This window comes from Protopterus annectens, chromosome 10.part0 (genome assembly GCF_019279795.1).
Source record: "Protopterus annectens isolate FY-2018-M chromosome 10.part0, PAN1.0, whole genome shotgun sequence".
Classification (NCBI taxonomy): domain Eukaryota; kingdom Metazoa; phylum Chordata; order Ceratodontiformes; family Protopteridae; genus Protopterus; species Protopterus annectens.
The window spans coordinates 1280397951-1280416568 of NC_056744.1; positions in this window are offsets into that span (position 1 = coordinate 1280397951).

Sequence of the window (18618 nt, forward strand, 5' to 3'; positions counted from 1 at the left end):
GGTCTGGGGTTCGAGACTGATAGGTGTATTTTATTTTGCTGATGAGCAGACTACAGGCCTTGTCATACAGAGTGACTAAGGCACTTTTAAGCAGTTGTAAGAGGGTTTGTGCGAGTTTGCATGATGCTTAGCGATGCTTATCTACGCTTAGCTAAGCGCACACAAGCGCACACCCGCTGACTACTGCTTAAAAGTGCTTACTCCCGCTAACACCCGCGCTATTTTCTTTTAAAGAAAAGAAAATGGGGAAATAGGAAAGTGGTGAAAAAGGGGGCACAAAGAGGGTAGAACAGTAGGAAAACAAGCTCGGGATGTGCAGGAAGGATGTAGGGAAGGTCCATAGCTGCCCATTTCTTTATCAGCAACAGCTGTGCATATGTTTGAAATTTGGTGTGAAATTTGAAACCTTCCACCCCTGAGAGAGGGGTGAGGACAACAAAATATGTTGTACTGCCAATTAGAATTATCAGTTTACATGTCCAGCGGACATGTGTGCGAATTGGGCAGCTATGTATGGGGCGTAATTTTTTTGTGGGAACAGAGTGCCCTTTTTTTTTTTTTTCAGGTGAGAGTGGAATGTGAGGTACAGGAAGTAGGTATATTTGGGGAGGTAGGTTGGGGAGGTTAACAGACAAGACAAACAATTAGCATACAAGGGCAGAGTATGACACAGGTGGGGGGTAAACACAATTGACGGGGATGGATGTTTGGATATCGCGAGCCCATGAACCCATAGATGGCAACAGTGGAACTGAGATCCCCACCCATGGGCAGTTACCACTGTGCCTTCACAGCCCAGGCTGGGGCTGTGCTGGGGGCTGGATAGGATGGGCAGGCACACCCATGAGTTTCTCCACTCTCGCCTCAAGCTGGCGTAGGGGATCAGTCACAAAACTCCTGATCTCACTATGCACCACAGACCGGACCCTATGGAGGGTGAGTGGAGGCTCTCCTCTGGCCACGCTTGCAGAGGGGGGACAAGCCCCATCCCCTGCAGCGCTTCCACCCAAAGGTGGCACAGAGCTACCGGAGGAGGAGGTCCCAGCCTGGGCACTGGTGCCAGGTGCACTCGCCAGCTAAGGTGGGAGAGGTGGGTCCGCTGGAACCCGCCTTCCCTGTTGTCCTATGTTTAGCAGTATTTTATGGAATTTTGGGTTAGTAACAAACAACACCATTCAAAATGAGTTGTAACAGCATGCATTAGTATTCCCATTAACCAAACACCCATGAATTCTGAACATTGAGCATCAAGCATAACACATGCATATTAAGAACAACAGTGTACATTCCAACAGCATGCAGGGTTGATTGGTGGCAACAGGCCATCAGGTTTGGATATGTGAACAGGGCACATGCATCAACGTACATGCAGATATGTATGAACCAACAGGACAAATGTCCATGAGAATTAATTGTGAATACACATACCCAGTTTGGTGTGGAATGGCATAATTTGTGAAAATAGGGTAGGGTGGAGAAATATTACATTAACAACTTACACTACCTATACATATACTGTACATTCCTAGTAGATGCAGATATATATCCCCTACATGTATTAGTACAGTTTCCTGTATGTAACCTTAGGAATGTTGGTGATGGGGATGTTACTGCTACATTAATATACATTCCATTTTTATTCATATATGTTCATATCTGGCTGTGTTCAGGTACATCATCCTGCTACATTTGATTTATATGGGTCTAGACAACTGTGGATGTTCAGCATTTCATACAACCATACTATCTCCATAATGCAAGGGTACAGCAACATATCCAAATTGTGGGACGGACACAGTCCAGGTTCTGTACTTTATTTAAGACAGTACACTCTTTGGTTGTGGCTGTCTCATTCATTTCATATTATGTAGTGACTGCAGTATACCTTTATTCCAGATTTATTACAGCTTTCTTAGTAGCTTCAAACTGTCTTTCTCACACTCTCTCACTTATTTTATATTTACATTTCAGAATGGTACTTAATTCTAGGCTTTATTAACATTTATTACTGGGTTACAACAATCCTTTCCAGCTGACTCACTTATTTCATATGGCAGAATTTACAAGGATGTATTCGACACTTGTCTATCCTTTGTTGATTGATTACCACTCATTTTCAGGCTGAAGCAGTTATCTGATATTACAATACAGGTGGAAACTCTATTTGAGACTTGTTTAATCTTTATTACTGGATTGCAATACACTCTTTTCCAGGCTGCATCACTTATCTAATCTTACAATACTAGCAGAATCTTTATTCTAGGCTTATTTCACCTTTATTACTGAGTTACAACAATGAACTCTTTTACAATCTGTCTCACTTATATTCTATAACAATACCAGCTAAATAATTACTAACCTGCCTGGTGGCACAACCTCAGCAGCCTATCAGCATAGGCTCGCCAATTCGCAGAACGGACACCTGCAGCTGTAATATAAATGAAGGAATATTGGAACATACCTCTCCATACTATAGGCTAGGATAGCATTTCTTACATATGTAATTACATGAATACTTACTCAGTAGTGGGGCATTGGGCATTTGGCGGGCCTCCTGGATCCAACGGTTCAGTTGGTCCTCCTTACGTCGCTTCAGGTCCACATGGTGGTGACGGACCTGTTCACCAGTCCTCAGAATGCCTGTGGCACTGGTGAGATCATGTGCCAACCGGTTCCACACCTCTGCCTTGTACGCTCCCCATTGAACCTGGCCCTGCATGAGTTGTGCTTCATGATCATGGACTAGGAGCCAAACCATATATTTTGACTCCTCAACACCCCACCTTTGTGCTCTAAAGTGATTTCCCTCTCCTGCACCTGCCATCCTGACTGCAAATGGGTACCACAATCAGTTATGGTGTGTATTCCCGCCTATGGGGCTTATATATGCCGGTTTTCCTGCACTTATCTCTGATTGGCCATTTTGGATATTTATCAGCTTAAAGCAAACCTGCTTTGTCATGGTTCTATTTTCATTCATTCCTATATATATGCTAATACTGTATTTCTCAGTACAACTGTCATGGCTTAGTGGTTCAGTACATTGACTATGGTGCACAGTGTCCCGGGTTCGACCCTTGGCATTGCTTTTTTTTTTTTACTACTGTCTAGACAGGCTAGGAGGTGTGTCTGTGTAAAGGCGGCTTTGATACAGCTTGCCCAATGTTGCCCGCCAGTAAGCTGGTTGGCACTCTGCGCAGCTCCGCGCAAATGGCTTATGCTGGGTAATGCGTTATTTAGCTGTGAGCACTCATATTACGCTGGGTGAAGCGCTGTTGAGCTACAGGCACTCATATTAAGCTTGTTAAAATGCTGCTCACCTCCGGGCACTCATATGCAGCTTGTTAAAGCGCTGCTCACCTACGGGCACTTAAATGCAGCTTGTTAAAGTGCTGCTCACCTACGGGCACTCATATGCAGCTTGCTAAAGCATTGCTCAGCTATGGGCAATTATAATCCTTTTTTTATAAATTATTCTGTCAGATTTCTTCACAAATAGATGGACCATTTCATTACATTTTACTTAAATTATAGTTTATATATATATATATATATATATATATATATATATATATATATATATATATATAGATTATATATATGTCAGGGGATTGTTTCATACATATTTAAATAAAAATTGTGAATGATGTTGTGGGGGCTCGAACCAGGACTACCTCTTCTTTGGCCAACATCTCTACCACTACGCTATTGCTACTTGGCTTAATTTGCATATGTATCTCTTATATGCTTTTCAATGTCTGCTAACTGTGGCTGAGTGAAGGGCATACCCACGCAAACGAGCGCAAATGCGGGCAAACATTTTTGAAATTATAAAAAAAAAAAAAGAAACTGCTATTTTTACGTTTTACACATTTTTCAGTAGGGTTTTGTCTCTGGGGATGTGTGGTGTTGTGTTCCTTGACATTTCTAAGGACTCGCTCGTGGGTGTTTACTTTCAGGCCTCTGACTCTTCTGGGGGTGTGTCCCTTTGCAGTACTTGGCATTCAGACACTCCCCCTACTTTCCTACATGGACTGTGTTAGCCTAGGGTATGATTCAGCAAGCTCTCATGAATAAGCATGGAATGCTGACGTCATACCGTTCAACTGCAGCCTCCGAGTAAGACATATTAAGTCTTACACAGAGGTTTTGTGAATCCGGCCCACTGTCTATCACAGATATAAACTTTATGAATATTCATAGCAGGACATACCGTCTATCACAGATATAAAAGTTATGAATATTCATAGCAGGACATAACATCTATCACAGATATAAACGTTATGAATATTAATAGCAGGAAATACCGTCTATCACAGATATAAACGTTATGAATATTCATAGCAGAACATACCATCTATCACAGATATAAACGTTATGAATATTCATAGCAGGACATACCGTCTATCACAGATATAAACATTATGAATATCCATAGCAGGACATACCTTCTATCATAGATATAAACATTAGGAATATTCATAGCAGGACATACCGTCTATCACAGATATAAAAGTTATGAATATTCATAGCAGGACATAACATCTATCACAGATATAAATGTTATGAATATTATAAGCAGGAAATACCGTCTATCACAGATATAAACGTTATGAATATTCATAGCAGAACATACCATCTATCACAGATATAAACGTTATGAATATTCATAGCAGGACATACCGTCTATCATAGATATAAAAGTTATGAATATTCATAGCAGGACATACCGTCTATCCCACATATAAACGTTATAAATATTCATAGCAGAACATACCTTCTATTACAGATATAAACGTTATGAGTATTCATAGCATGACATACCGTCTGTCACAGATATAAACATTATGAATATTCATAGCAGAACATACCTTCTATCACAGATATAAATGTTATAAAAATTCATAACAGGACATACTGTCTATCACAGATATAAATGTTATGAATATTCATAGCAGGACATACCTTCTGTCACAGATATAAACATTATGAATATTCATAGCAGGACATACCGTCTATCACAGATATAAATGTTATGAATATTCATAGCAGGACATACCTTCTATCACAGATATAAACGTTAGGAATATTTATAGCAGGACATACCGTCTATCACAGATATAAAGTTATGAATATTCATAGCAGGACATACCTTCTATCACAGATATAAATGTTATGAAAATTCATAGCAGGACATACTGTCTATCACAGATATAAATGTTATGAATATTCATAGCAGGACATACCTTCTATCTCAGATATAAACCTTATGAATATTCATAGCAGGACATACAGTCTATCACAGATATAAACGTTATGAATATTCATAGCAGGACATACCGTCTATCTTAGATATAAACGTTATGAATATTCATAGCAGGACATAGCTTCTATCGCAGATATAAACGTTATGAATATTCATAGCAGGAAATAAGGACTATCACAGATATAAATGTTATGAATATTCATAGCAGGACATACCTTCTATCACAGATATAAACGTTATGAATATCCATAGCAGGACATACAGTCTATCACAGATATAAATGTTATGAATATTCATAGCAGGACATACCTTCTATCACAGATATAAATGTTATGAATATTCATAGCAGGACATACTGTCTATCACAGATATAAACATGAATATTCATAGCAGGACATATTGTCTATCACAGATATAAATGTTATGAATATTCAGAGCAGGACATACCTTCTATCACAGATATAAACGTTAGGAATATTCAGAACAGGACATACCTTCTATCACAGATAAAAACGTTAGGAATATTCATAGCAGGACATACTGTCTATCACAGATATAAACTTTATGAATATTCATAGCAGGACATACTGCCTATCACAGATATAAACTTTATGAATTTTCATAGCAGGACATACCGTCTATCACAGATATAAACGTTATGAATATTCATAGCAGGACATACCGTCTATCACAGATATAAACGTTATGGATATTATTAGCAGGACATACCATCTATTACAGATATAAACGTTTTGAATATTCATAGCAAGACATAACGTCTATCACAGATATAAACGTTATGAATATTCATAGCAGGACATACTGTCTATCACAGATATAAACTTTATGAATATTCATTGCAGGACATACCGTCTATCACAGATATAAAAGTTATGAATATTCATAGCAGGACATAACATCTATCACAGATATAAACATTACGAATATTCATAGCAGGACATACCGTCTATCACAGATATAAACGTTATGAATATTCATAACAGGACATACCATCTATCACAGATATAAATGATATGAATATTCATAGCAGGACATACCGTCTATCATAGATATAAAAGTTATGAATATTCATAGCAGGACATACCGTCTATCCCACATATAAACATTATAAATATTCATAGCAGGACATACCCTCTATCACAGATATAAACGTTATGAGTATTCATAGCATGACATACCGTCTTTCACAGATATAAACGTTATGAATATTCATAGCAGAACATACCTTCTATCACAGATATAAATATTATGAGTATTCATAACAGGACATACCTTCTATCACAGATATAAATGTTATGAGTATTCATAGGAGGACATACCTTCTATCACAGATGTAAACGTTATTAGTATTCATAGCAGGACATACTATCTCAGATATAAACGTTATGAATATTTATAGCAGGACATACCATCTATCACAGATATAAATGGTATGAATTTTCATAGCAGGACATACCTTCTATCACAGATATAAACATTATGAATATTCATAGCAAGACATACCGTCTATCACAGATATAAAGTTATGAATATTCATAGCAGGACATACCATCTATCACAGATATAAACATTATGAATATTCATAGCAGGACATACCGTCTATCACAGATATAAATGTTATGAATATTCATAGCAGGACATACATTCTATCTCAGATATAAACGTAATGAATATTCATAGCAGGACATACACTCTATCACAGATATAAACGTTATGAATATTCATAGCAGGACATACCATCTATCTTAGATATAAACGTTATGAATATTCATAGCAGGACATACCATCTATCACAGATATAAATGTTATGAATATTCATAGCAGGACATACCATCTATCACGGATACAAACGTTATGGATATTCATAGCAGCACATACCATCTATCACAGATATAAACGTCATGAATATGCATAGCAGGACATACCATCTATCACAGATATAAACGTTATGAATAGTCATAGCAGGACATACTATCTATCACAGATATAAACGTTATAAATATTCATAGCAGGACATACCGTCTATCACAGATATAAACGTTATGAATATTCATAGCAGGATATACCGTCTAGCACAGATGTAAACATTATGAATATTCATAGCAGGACATACCTTCTATCACAGATATAAACGTTATGAATATTCATAGCAGGAAATACCGTCTATCACAGATATAAACATTATGAATATTCATAGCAGGGCATACCTTCTATCACAGATATAAATGTTATGAATATTCATAGCAGGGCATACCATCTATCACAGATATAAACATTAGGAATATTCAGAGCAGGACATACCTTCTATCACAGATATAAACGTTAGGAATATTCATAGCAGGACATACCTTCTATCACAGATATAAACGTTATGAATATTTATAGCAGGAAATACCATGTGTCACAGATATAAATGTTATGAATATTCATAGCAGGACATACCTTCTATCACAGATATAAACGTTATGAATATCCATAGCAGGACATACCGTCTATCACAGATATAAATGTTATGAATATTCGTAGCAGGACATTCCGTCTATCACAGATAAACACATTATGAATATTCATAGCAGGACATACCATCTGTCAGAGATATAAACGTTATGACTATTCATAGCAGGACATACCGTCTATCACAGATATAAATGTTATGAGTATTCATAGCAGGACATACCATCTATCACAGATATAAACATTATGAGTATTCATAGCAGGACATACCTTCTATCACAGATATAAAGTTATGAGTATTCATAACAGGACATACCATCTATCATAGATATAAATGTTATGAGTATTCATAGCAGGACATACCTTCTATCACAGATATAAATGTTATTAGTATTCATAGCAGGACATACCTTCTATCACAGATATAAATGTTATGAATATTCATAGCAGGACATACCGTCTATCACAGATATAAACTTTATGAATATTCATAGCAGGACATACCTTCTATCACAGATATAAACATTATGAATATTCATAGCAGGACATACAGTCTATCACAGATATAAACGTTATGAATATTCATAGCAGGACATACCGTCTATCATAGATATAAAAGTTATGAATATTCATAGCAGGACATACCTTCTATCACAGATATAAACGTTATGAATATTTATATCATCATGTATGTATGCAGGAGCCTTGCAGAGTTTAAATGCAGCTATATTCCAGTGTGCATGGAGAATTTAAATGCATCTATACTCCACAGTGTGCATGGAGAATTTAAATGCTCCTATACTGCATAGTTTGCATGCAGGAACCATGCAGATTTTAAAAGCAGCTATACTTCATGGTCCCCTTAAACACAGTTTGCATACTCCCTCTACTTCAAATGGTTTCTTTTACTCTGTGCTCTGCATCTTAAAATATAACATGCAGCTATACTTCATAGCATATAGAATTTCTAAAAGATGTATCACACAGTCCTGCTCCTCGTGTTAGGTGAGACTTGTATAAACTATATCTGTCGTAACCACTGCAATCATCTTAATGACATCAATTCCCAGTAATAGCACTCTAGTAGTCCTATTGTCCCACCTCAACAAAGGATGGAGCTAAGATCTCCGAGTAAACTGCACATTTCTGTTATATAGGTACCTTCCTCTATCAATAAGACAAAGTGATTACTCAGATGTAGCAGGGGGCTTATAAGTTGATTCCAGACTGTTTCTTTCTTGGAGAGGATATAAGTGCTTTGTTTTTTTTTTTTTTTTTGTTTTTTTTTAGGTGATATGCACTGCACTACTAGTGTAGAATTATTTATTTTATGGTTATTTACTGTTTTCTCAACCTCTGACTGCCTACAGCCTTTCACTTCATTGCTGTCAGTATCTATAGGGTTAAATAAGACTGATAGTTTATTACAACTTAAAAAACAAATAATTACAGTTGGTCTGTTTCATGGTGCATTTTACAGTTCTAAGGTGTGCCTTTATAATGAAAACTCAAAATTGCATGGAACTTTGTATTTTAAGTAAGAACTAGTTTGTGAAGAATATGTGCTGAGGAACACATTGGAATATAATCTGTTAGAAAAGTTTAAATAAGAGCAACTTCTGCAAATCTTAACAGAAGAAAACTACATCTAATTACACTGGTTAATACTGAAACACACAGCAACAATTTTAGCTACAAAGAGGAGGAATTGAGCCCAAAATCCGGAAAAAAATTCATGTCATCATGATCTTTGCAGGAAGTCTGCCATCATGTGTGCATCCCCCTTATGTACTTCATTTTGGTTCCATTTTTAGTAGAAAAGCAAGCTGTGGTACATGTTTAGATGATCATTCTTAGGATTCCATACATGAGTGTGTATATATATATATATATATATATATATATATATATATATATATATATATATATATATATATATATATTATATAGAGAGAGTTCTTGTCTGCTTACCCTTTTTCTTACATCATCAAGTGTATGGATGTGTGGTATTTATTAAAAGTCACAAGACAAAGAGCAGTCTGACATCAAGATAACAGTTATAATTTGAATATTTAGATGGAGAAAACTACTTTACTTTCTCCGGAAAACAAATGCACTAAACCAGATTATTATATCCCACCAGATGCTCCTCAAAGTTCTAAATGCATAGGAAGTTTAATGAGTAAACTATTTAAATGTGTGCGGCCTGTCACAAGAATTAACATTTCTCAGTCTTTAAAACATTCTTTTCAATAAACAATTTCCATTCTGTTGTCTAGAGTATGTTGTATTTTGTACTTTTTTCAACTCAGATGTGTAAGAAGTAAAGAAGGGCTCATGTCAATGCATGCATCAGAAATGTTATTTAGTATAGAAGGTTTAACATCTGTGGCAGTTACCACAACTAGTTTCAGTAACTCATGTACATGTATACTTGGTATATGTTAAGTCATAGCCGTGTCTATTGTAGGTAATTTATAGCAGCCTAGTCAAAATATTTCCTACCACCCTTCACAAAGAGTACCCGCCATACCAAATACTAAGCTGAGAAAAATGACTCAGCCTTGTAGGAGCAGGTACATTGATCAGATTATTTTCAATGTCAAAGGTGACTGACTTTGCACATCATGTACAGAGTACACGCTAAGCCTCTATCTGACTTCTGCACATCATGTATAGAGGACATACTAAGTCTCTTTCCAACTTTCATTTGAAAAGCCTGTATCCAGTCCTTATTGATGTCACAGTTAGTAATAATGTCATCTCACCCTGTTGACATGAGGATTATATTTACAAGGACATCATGATGTTACATGGAATATGAACATGTTTTCTATAAAGATAAACGCATCTGTTTACAAAGTATGCAAAGAATGCAAAGGTCAAAATTTTCTATACACACAGTTTGGATAGACAAAGGGAACTTGATCCAGGAATAACATGACAGGGTCAACAGACCTTGCAAGAGTATGTGCACAATGTTAAAGCTTTTTTTTTAAATGGACTCAGAGCTATTGTTGATATATCTCCTGCTCAAATATACAACAGATTTAATAAAGCATTAAGTATTTTTCTGTTCTTTAGATTGCATACTTTGACAAATATAGTACAAAATGTGCAAAATACATTTATTAATTAAAAGTGACAAAAAATATGCATTCACAGGAAAATCCTCATGCCTATTTAACAACTAATATGATTTCATTTTCATGGTATGTAAATGGTGCAAATCATAATATAGAATTTGTGGCAGTCTTATAGCCTCTTTGCTCATATTAAACAGCTTGTATAACAACTGCTGCAAGGCAAACCATGTATTAACTGCAATACCCTTTCATTAGTTTGCACTATGTATTTGGTAAGAACTGTTTTCAATCAGAAAATAAGTGCTTTGGATACACAATGAGTCACAGTGTGTGCCGCAGAGCTGTTGTGTTCAACGGTCTAAGCACAGTTGTTCACTGTTGAAAATACTACTACTACATCATTTTTTGAGATTCTCTAAAACTTTATAATGTCAGTATTAATAATGGAACACTAATCTGCCCTTTCAAACTCTGCAAAGCTGTAGAGCTGATCTAGCTGCAGCAGCAAGGTACAGAAAACAGCATTATTCTTTACTAGTATTCAGGAAAGCTTGTTTGAATATTTTTATCTAAAATCCTGAAGAAAACAAAGTAGTTGGGGACTGAAAAGCACTTGTTCTTCTTGTTATCCAACTAAGTAGTCATAAAAAAAGTCAGTGGGAGATTGTTTAGCAGTGCCCTGGACATTAACAGTCTAGTGGCATGGTGGCATGCTGGTTCAATGAGAAATCGGTCTCACAGCTTTAGTAATCAGTACTGACTTCCAGCTGGTGTATGTGCCAAATTTACATATTTTCCTACATTTGTGTGTGTTTTCCCTGAGTGCTACAGATTCCTTCCACAAACAAGCACCTAACTGACTGCACTAAACTGTCCTTTATATGATGTATTTACCTTTTCCCTTGTGACCTGTATCATGGCTGAAAAGGATCTATGAGCCAGCCTACTTATGCAAATACAAATGTTTAAATAAACAAAAAATGTAAAGAGAATAGAATATAATAGAATGAATAAATAAATAACAAGAGTAAATAGTCCAGCCAACAGATTTCTAATGCTTTACTAAATGTATTTGTTATTGTTGTACTTTCTGTACCTTCACTCCATCCTTGGCTCAGATACGGGCATGTAGTACATTTGGTAAGTATTCAGTTAATGCTCCTTTTTAATGTATGACCACTGCACTGACACCGACAGAAGTCAGTACTCAAAATCCTTGTGAAAAGAGTAAGTTACATGAAAGTATAATTCTCTAGCATCTCACTTTCCATTCCACCAGCAGATCATGCAATTTCCTATATCTGCATTATGGAAATGACAGATAGTAGCTGTGTTATTGTTAAGATGCATTCCATATGTTTTAGAAAAGAAAAAAAAATGACATTACTGCCATGGTACTGAAACTGGTATGGTACTGCCTGAAGCAAACTCTCCCAGTAAAAGCAATATGTGCAATGTCTCACTGCTTTTTTAGCTGAAACACAAAGACACGGGAACACAGATTTGATGTTCTTAATGTTTTTTGCTTTTTAGCTAATGATTGTCTATAATGTGTTATAGAGTGTATCAGATGTTGAAAACTGACTTGTTGCCAGGTGGGTAGTTCTTTTTGAACCTATATTTTCATTTTGCTGTCAGTTGGATAGTTCTTTTTGAACATATATTTTCACTTAGAAAGATACAATACAATTGAATGATTATTTTTCAAAAGTCAATCCCATTTCACAGCAAACAGCATATTAACTGCTTGTGAATAGCTTACATTCAGAAGGCATTTCTTTTGAGTCATTAATATAATATAAGCTTTTGACATCAAAAAAGGAATCATTATGCATGTTAAATGCTGACACAAATGTTACCCATGCTTCAGAGCTTTTTGGCTCGCTGTCCCTTGTAAATCAATCAAGTCTGACAGTCACTTTAAGGACAGCAATCTTTTCAATGACACTGTCAATGAATAACATAATGGAACAGTGTCAATGTTCTCTACAGAGCTATGGAGAGAGTCAATTATAAAGAACACTTAATGCAGATGGCAGCTTTTTACCAGAAATGCTGTAGCTGGAGTATCATAATCTCAGCTAATGGTGTTGCTATATACAATGTAAATGAGACCTCAAAAAGCTTTACAAAATTAATTAAAGGCAATAGCATCTAGCTCACATGCTTTCAGAATTTACCAGGCATTAATGAGACAATAGTGCTGTTCCGGGGATCTGTCTCAGTAGAATACTTTAAAAGATAGAAAAAAAAATCAATGTGCACATTCTCTTTCCCAGGGGCTTTTTTACATAGTAATACAAAATTAGATGGACTGCAGTAGTTTAAGGTAACTATTTCACATATAAAGCATCACTAGTTTGTGATGCCTTGTAAGAAAGACTCCTATGATTCTCAGACATTCTTAGGATATTGGTGTTTCAGAAGTATGGTAACTAACAAAGCATGGTTTTCCTATTTGGGGCTAAGTATTTCAAGAGTTTACAGAATGTTTAAATGAAGTACTCAGTATTCTGCCTACTGATTTTACTTCTTGGTTAATCAATGAGACAATCATTTACCCAGACATTACAAATCCAAACTCATGTTTTATGGCACAGATTGAGTATGTGTGTTTGTGTGTGTGTGTCTGGTGGGGGGCAACTAACCAGTCCTGATCATTGCCTAGTAGTTTTTCTCTGAATCTGACACATTCTATGCAAATGCTTCTTAAATGACACAAAATGTGTTCAAAACTTATCACTCCTCACCTCATTTTCATAACATTGATGGCTCTTCCTGGTAGCTTTTTACAATGAAGCACTCCTGACAATGAAAAGGGAACATTGCTGTACCACTGTTAGTGCAAATCCAAGCTTTCATTCACAGCAGTTTCATTTTAATATCTTACCATCTTTTCAATTTTTTATCAAAAATCCTAGTTCTCCTTTTCCACTGACTGCATGTTACCAGGGATGTTAATTGTCCTATATTTGTAAACAAACTGTACTACAAACATCTGACCTCTCACTGTCACTGATCAAATATCCCCACGGACCCACCTTCAAGTCAATTAATTAGAGATGATGTCCTGTCTTCATAAGCATAATACAATGTGCTGAAGAGTTCTGCCATCAGTGACTAGTTGAAGAATTATTTTAACTGACCAGATGTTTTTTCCTTACCTGCTCAAAATATTATCAATAAATAACAGATCCACAGATCAATTCCATCACTTTGTTAACACTCAAAACTTTAGGTTAGGTCAAGATCAGATATAAAAATAGTGATTTATGGGAGGAGACCATTGTCTAAAAATAAGGATTACATATTTTGCCATGATTATGAGGAAGCACATGTAGCTGAATAATAATAATAATAATAATAATAATAATAATACTTTTCAAAGTATGTCAGATATTTATTTAAAAGTGATACTTTCAAAGTTTTCTTTTGCAAACTAATAACAAAATATGTACAGAAAGTCGGAAGATGGTAGTTAGTGTTGTCCTTGCTTTGTCATGTATGGGGCTGAAACTTGCTAATGGAGCTTGCCTATTGCAAATGCATGACACTGTGTGTCTAAGGAAACAGTTCTTGCACTCCCTCTGCTTGAAATGCTTCCTTTTACTCTGTGGTCTGCATCTTGAAATATAACATCATTCCATTATTAATTCATTTTGGCAACTAGTTACAAAAGGCAAACAAAGTAAAAACATACGTTTATGAATGCAGACTAATAAACTCACACAATGTTTACATGAGCATTTCAAGAGTAGTTGGCAAAAAGAAAAAAGAAGCCTATATTCCTCATTAGGATACTGAAACATATACATTTTTATGAGTAACTTCTGACTCTACTGTTTTATCAGTTCTGACTCCAGGGTTGAAGACTTGTGACATCATAAATTACTGGCAAATATTGCTACTTATCAGACCTTGGCAAGATACAGCCCAACTAATTTTTTACAACAATAACTACAAAATAAATAAATACATATTTGTTTCAGAATTATCTGTAAGAATATTGTAGGTCATTTATAACGTTAAAATGAAATTTTAGCACATAAGCACCTCATTCAGTCATTCATGATACAGACATTAAAATGGCATTTTACCACTGAAATAAAAAATAGCAAAAAACATAGCTCATACAGGAGAATCAAAGAAATTATGCATTATATTTAAAAATCAATCAAAAGCTGGAAAAATTAAAAACTAAACTGAAATATTGAGTAAGAATAAGTTTAGGGCTGAATAGGGTATAGTAAGCTTTCAGACTGCTGCCCACCTCTCTCTTCAGCACAGAAATATTAACTGGCTTATGATAAATATACTCCAAATATGAATTACAACATAATGTAGTGATTTATATCCACAGTAGATAAAAAGTCCTTTCTCTAGGTTTCTAATAATTTCCATTTGCACTTGACTTGGGACAACATTGTTGCTTCACTCTCTTTGTAGTATTGGCTGTTTGCTTCCCATAATCCAATTGCTGCCCCAGCTATGTTGTACCAGCATGCAGTGCCATACTGATATTCAGGCCGTATGATCCACTATAGAGTTAGATGTGAATGGAGGTGCAGGCTGGGAGCTCAGACAGTGGATTAGTGTTTATGAATCTGCCTGTGTATGAGTGTAACAGTAAATGTATGTGTCAGTCTATGTGTGGGTCTGTATGTGCCACTATTGCCTTGAAGTAATAGGTCAGAGACAGTACTGAAGTATCAATATGCATGTGTCCGTGTTTGTGTATGTATGTGTGTGTCTGTTGGGTAGAAGGAGGGATAATTACAGAAGTTTTGATTTTGATTTCCATGTTACAAATTATACAGTCACTATTAAAAGATGTATTTTTAATTTATGTTTTGTTGACTGGATTAGTACCCTGGGCTTGTGGATATCTGAGGTAGTATTCATATTGACTTGCAGAAATTTGACCAGGATACAATGGAAATTCCTCTATGATGTATGACACTGCATTTGTTTAGGAAAGTATTATTTTATTATTAAAACATAGTTTATTGACAAATGTTATATTTGCTTTGATTTTATATGGAAAATAAAAGACTAGATCTAAAGATGAAGAAAAAATGTTGGACAGCATTGCTTTGACATGTTTAGTGTTGTTATAGAAAGAGAGCTCCTACAATATCATAACAAACTGTAAAATTTACTGGGAGTATTATAGAAAATTAAGGTTAAGGCTGAATAAAGTCCGTACCATTTACAGTAATTAACCAACATGGACTGGCCAGTTAGCACAACAGTGAGAAGATGTCATTCAAAGATGGGTATGGCTGCCATGAGAAAAATCTCATTATCAGCTCATTACTATGTCTATAGAGACTGAACAAAATTACTGCCTCATCTACCTGAGCTTGTGCTCTTCATAGTAGCTCATGTATTGCACTAGCAAATGCATCCCCTATTTTCGTGCATATACGCAAACACACACACACAAACACACACACACACATACCGACACACACACACACACACACACACACACACACACACACACACAGACACACACACACACACACACACACACACACACACACACACACACACACACACACACACACACACACACACACACACACACACATACATACACTAACTAAACCTTACCAACACACCTTTGCTGAACTTACTTGTACTGCAAGTACTCCCATAGGAGTAAATGGGTGACTGCCTTCATTTTACACTTGTTACATTTTTCTTCTAAAGTAAACTTTTACTCAGGTGAGTGATTCTCTAAATCACTTGACCAAGCAAATCAGGAGCTGTGGATACGTCCTTGGGAAAGCATGAGTGCCAGTAACAGGCTCAATTAACCGGAGTTGCTCTATGTTTGGTGTCTTTTGCCAGGTCCAGAGTGAACTGCTGAGATCCAAGCCATCCAAGGTTAAAACCAAGAAAATAAGTATTTCTTGTGATTTTGCTCCACTTTCTCAACTGTATTTTTTTAATCAAACTTTTGCATTATTTCTGTTTTTTCTGCCTGCGACTGCATAATCATCTGCATTTTTTACTGTACTGTTACCATAAATAGCATAGACTAGATTCAAATCTGCTGAATCTAGCTACTTATTGACACACTTGAGCACTAAACCAGCCATCTTACATTAAGACAAGCTCCCCTGTGCCCTTGTGGTAGAAGAGTCTGGATCCAACCTTGTCTGAGCTGGAGGAAGGTTCATTATATGACTTCCTATAACTAGACTTGCTTAAAAGTGTTCAATATCACCTGTATTTAAGCCACATATTTGCGCGTTGCTGCACACCTCACAACGGGGGTTAGCGGTGCCCTGTATAGACACAAACAGCTTGAAACACTATTTTCTCTAGACATCTGTCAGTAGAACCCTCCCAGTTTTCCCTGCTGCACTACGGGCAACTCAGTTGCACACTGAGCATCATTGTCACACCTATCCACCTCAGTCTCTCAGTCTTCAGCTGAACAACCCTTGCTAGTCCTACCACATAAACTGGTCAAACTAGCCTACTCCCTTCCTCAATAGCACATACAGTAAAAACCTGCTATAATGTGTAGGCAGGTTCCCATCATTTCCCCAGCCAGCCTGACTGACATGGGGATACTGAGGCAGTGTAGTAATTGCCTCATGTATACTGACAATCACTTACTCCTACAAAAAGCAAATACCCTGTGTAAGAGATGTAAGTACACTATGAAATTGGAATCACTTTTCTTAAGTAACAACAAACTGGGTACCAAGCAAATTGCCAGTACACACTCTTCACCTCTCACACAAAATAAAGACATGACACATAGACCCACATGCATGGAGGTACTCACTACAAATCTACCAAAAGATCACAGAACTCCCTAATTTAAATAATGTGCACACACTGCTATGCAAATACAAACCACTATACATAATAATGCACACAACTGTGTCCAGCAAATAAGCTCCTTAGACAAAACACCTCTAAACCTAATATCCTGGTTATAGGTGACTCCATAGTGAGACACACAGATGTTCCCCTCACCAGGCAAGACAAGGAGAAGGTCATAGTCAGCTGCCTGTCAGGTGCCAGGATCTGTGAAATCAAGTCACTCAACAATAAGTATGTTATGACACACTTGTCTCATTGTCCATGTTGGGATGAATGAATTGAGATGTACCTGTCTAGGACTACATGAAAAGAGACATGACTGAACTCTCAGATTATGTGTCCCCTAGCCCTAAAAAGCATTCTACCTTCATCCAGGATGATGCCACAATAAAAAGAAAAAATGATCTACTTCAACAATTAGCTTAGCTTCTGCTGTGAGGAGAAAGACGCTGGGGAAAGAGAAAGATATGAGAGAAGAAAAGTAGATTTAGGAGGAGGGTAGCTAGTATCAAGTTGGAGTTTGACAGGGACAGGACCAGGTGTTTAGAAGATAGTGTTGAAGTTCAGGTTTGAACTGGAACTTATGAGGGATACCTCTTATATTATGTGGGAGGGAGTTCCAGAAGCGGGCTACTGAGTATTTGTATAGTGACTTCCCAATATTTTTTGTTGGTTGGTAGGTGTCTAGAAGATGTTTGTCAGATGTACAAAGATGGTGTTTTAGGTTGTATAATGCTACAATATTAGAGATAGAGGGCTGGAGGTGGGGTTATAGATAACAGTGTGTGTTATATGTAGACGAGGAAGGAGCAGTTGTTTGGGGAATTCAGGCCACTACAGAGACAAGGGCAGGGCAGTGGTGGGATTTATAGGGGAGATTGGAGGCAAACTTAGCTATTTTATTGTAGGCTTGTTCTATTTTGCTGAGAAGAGATGACTGAAGAT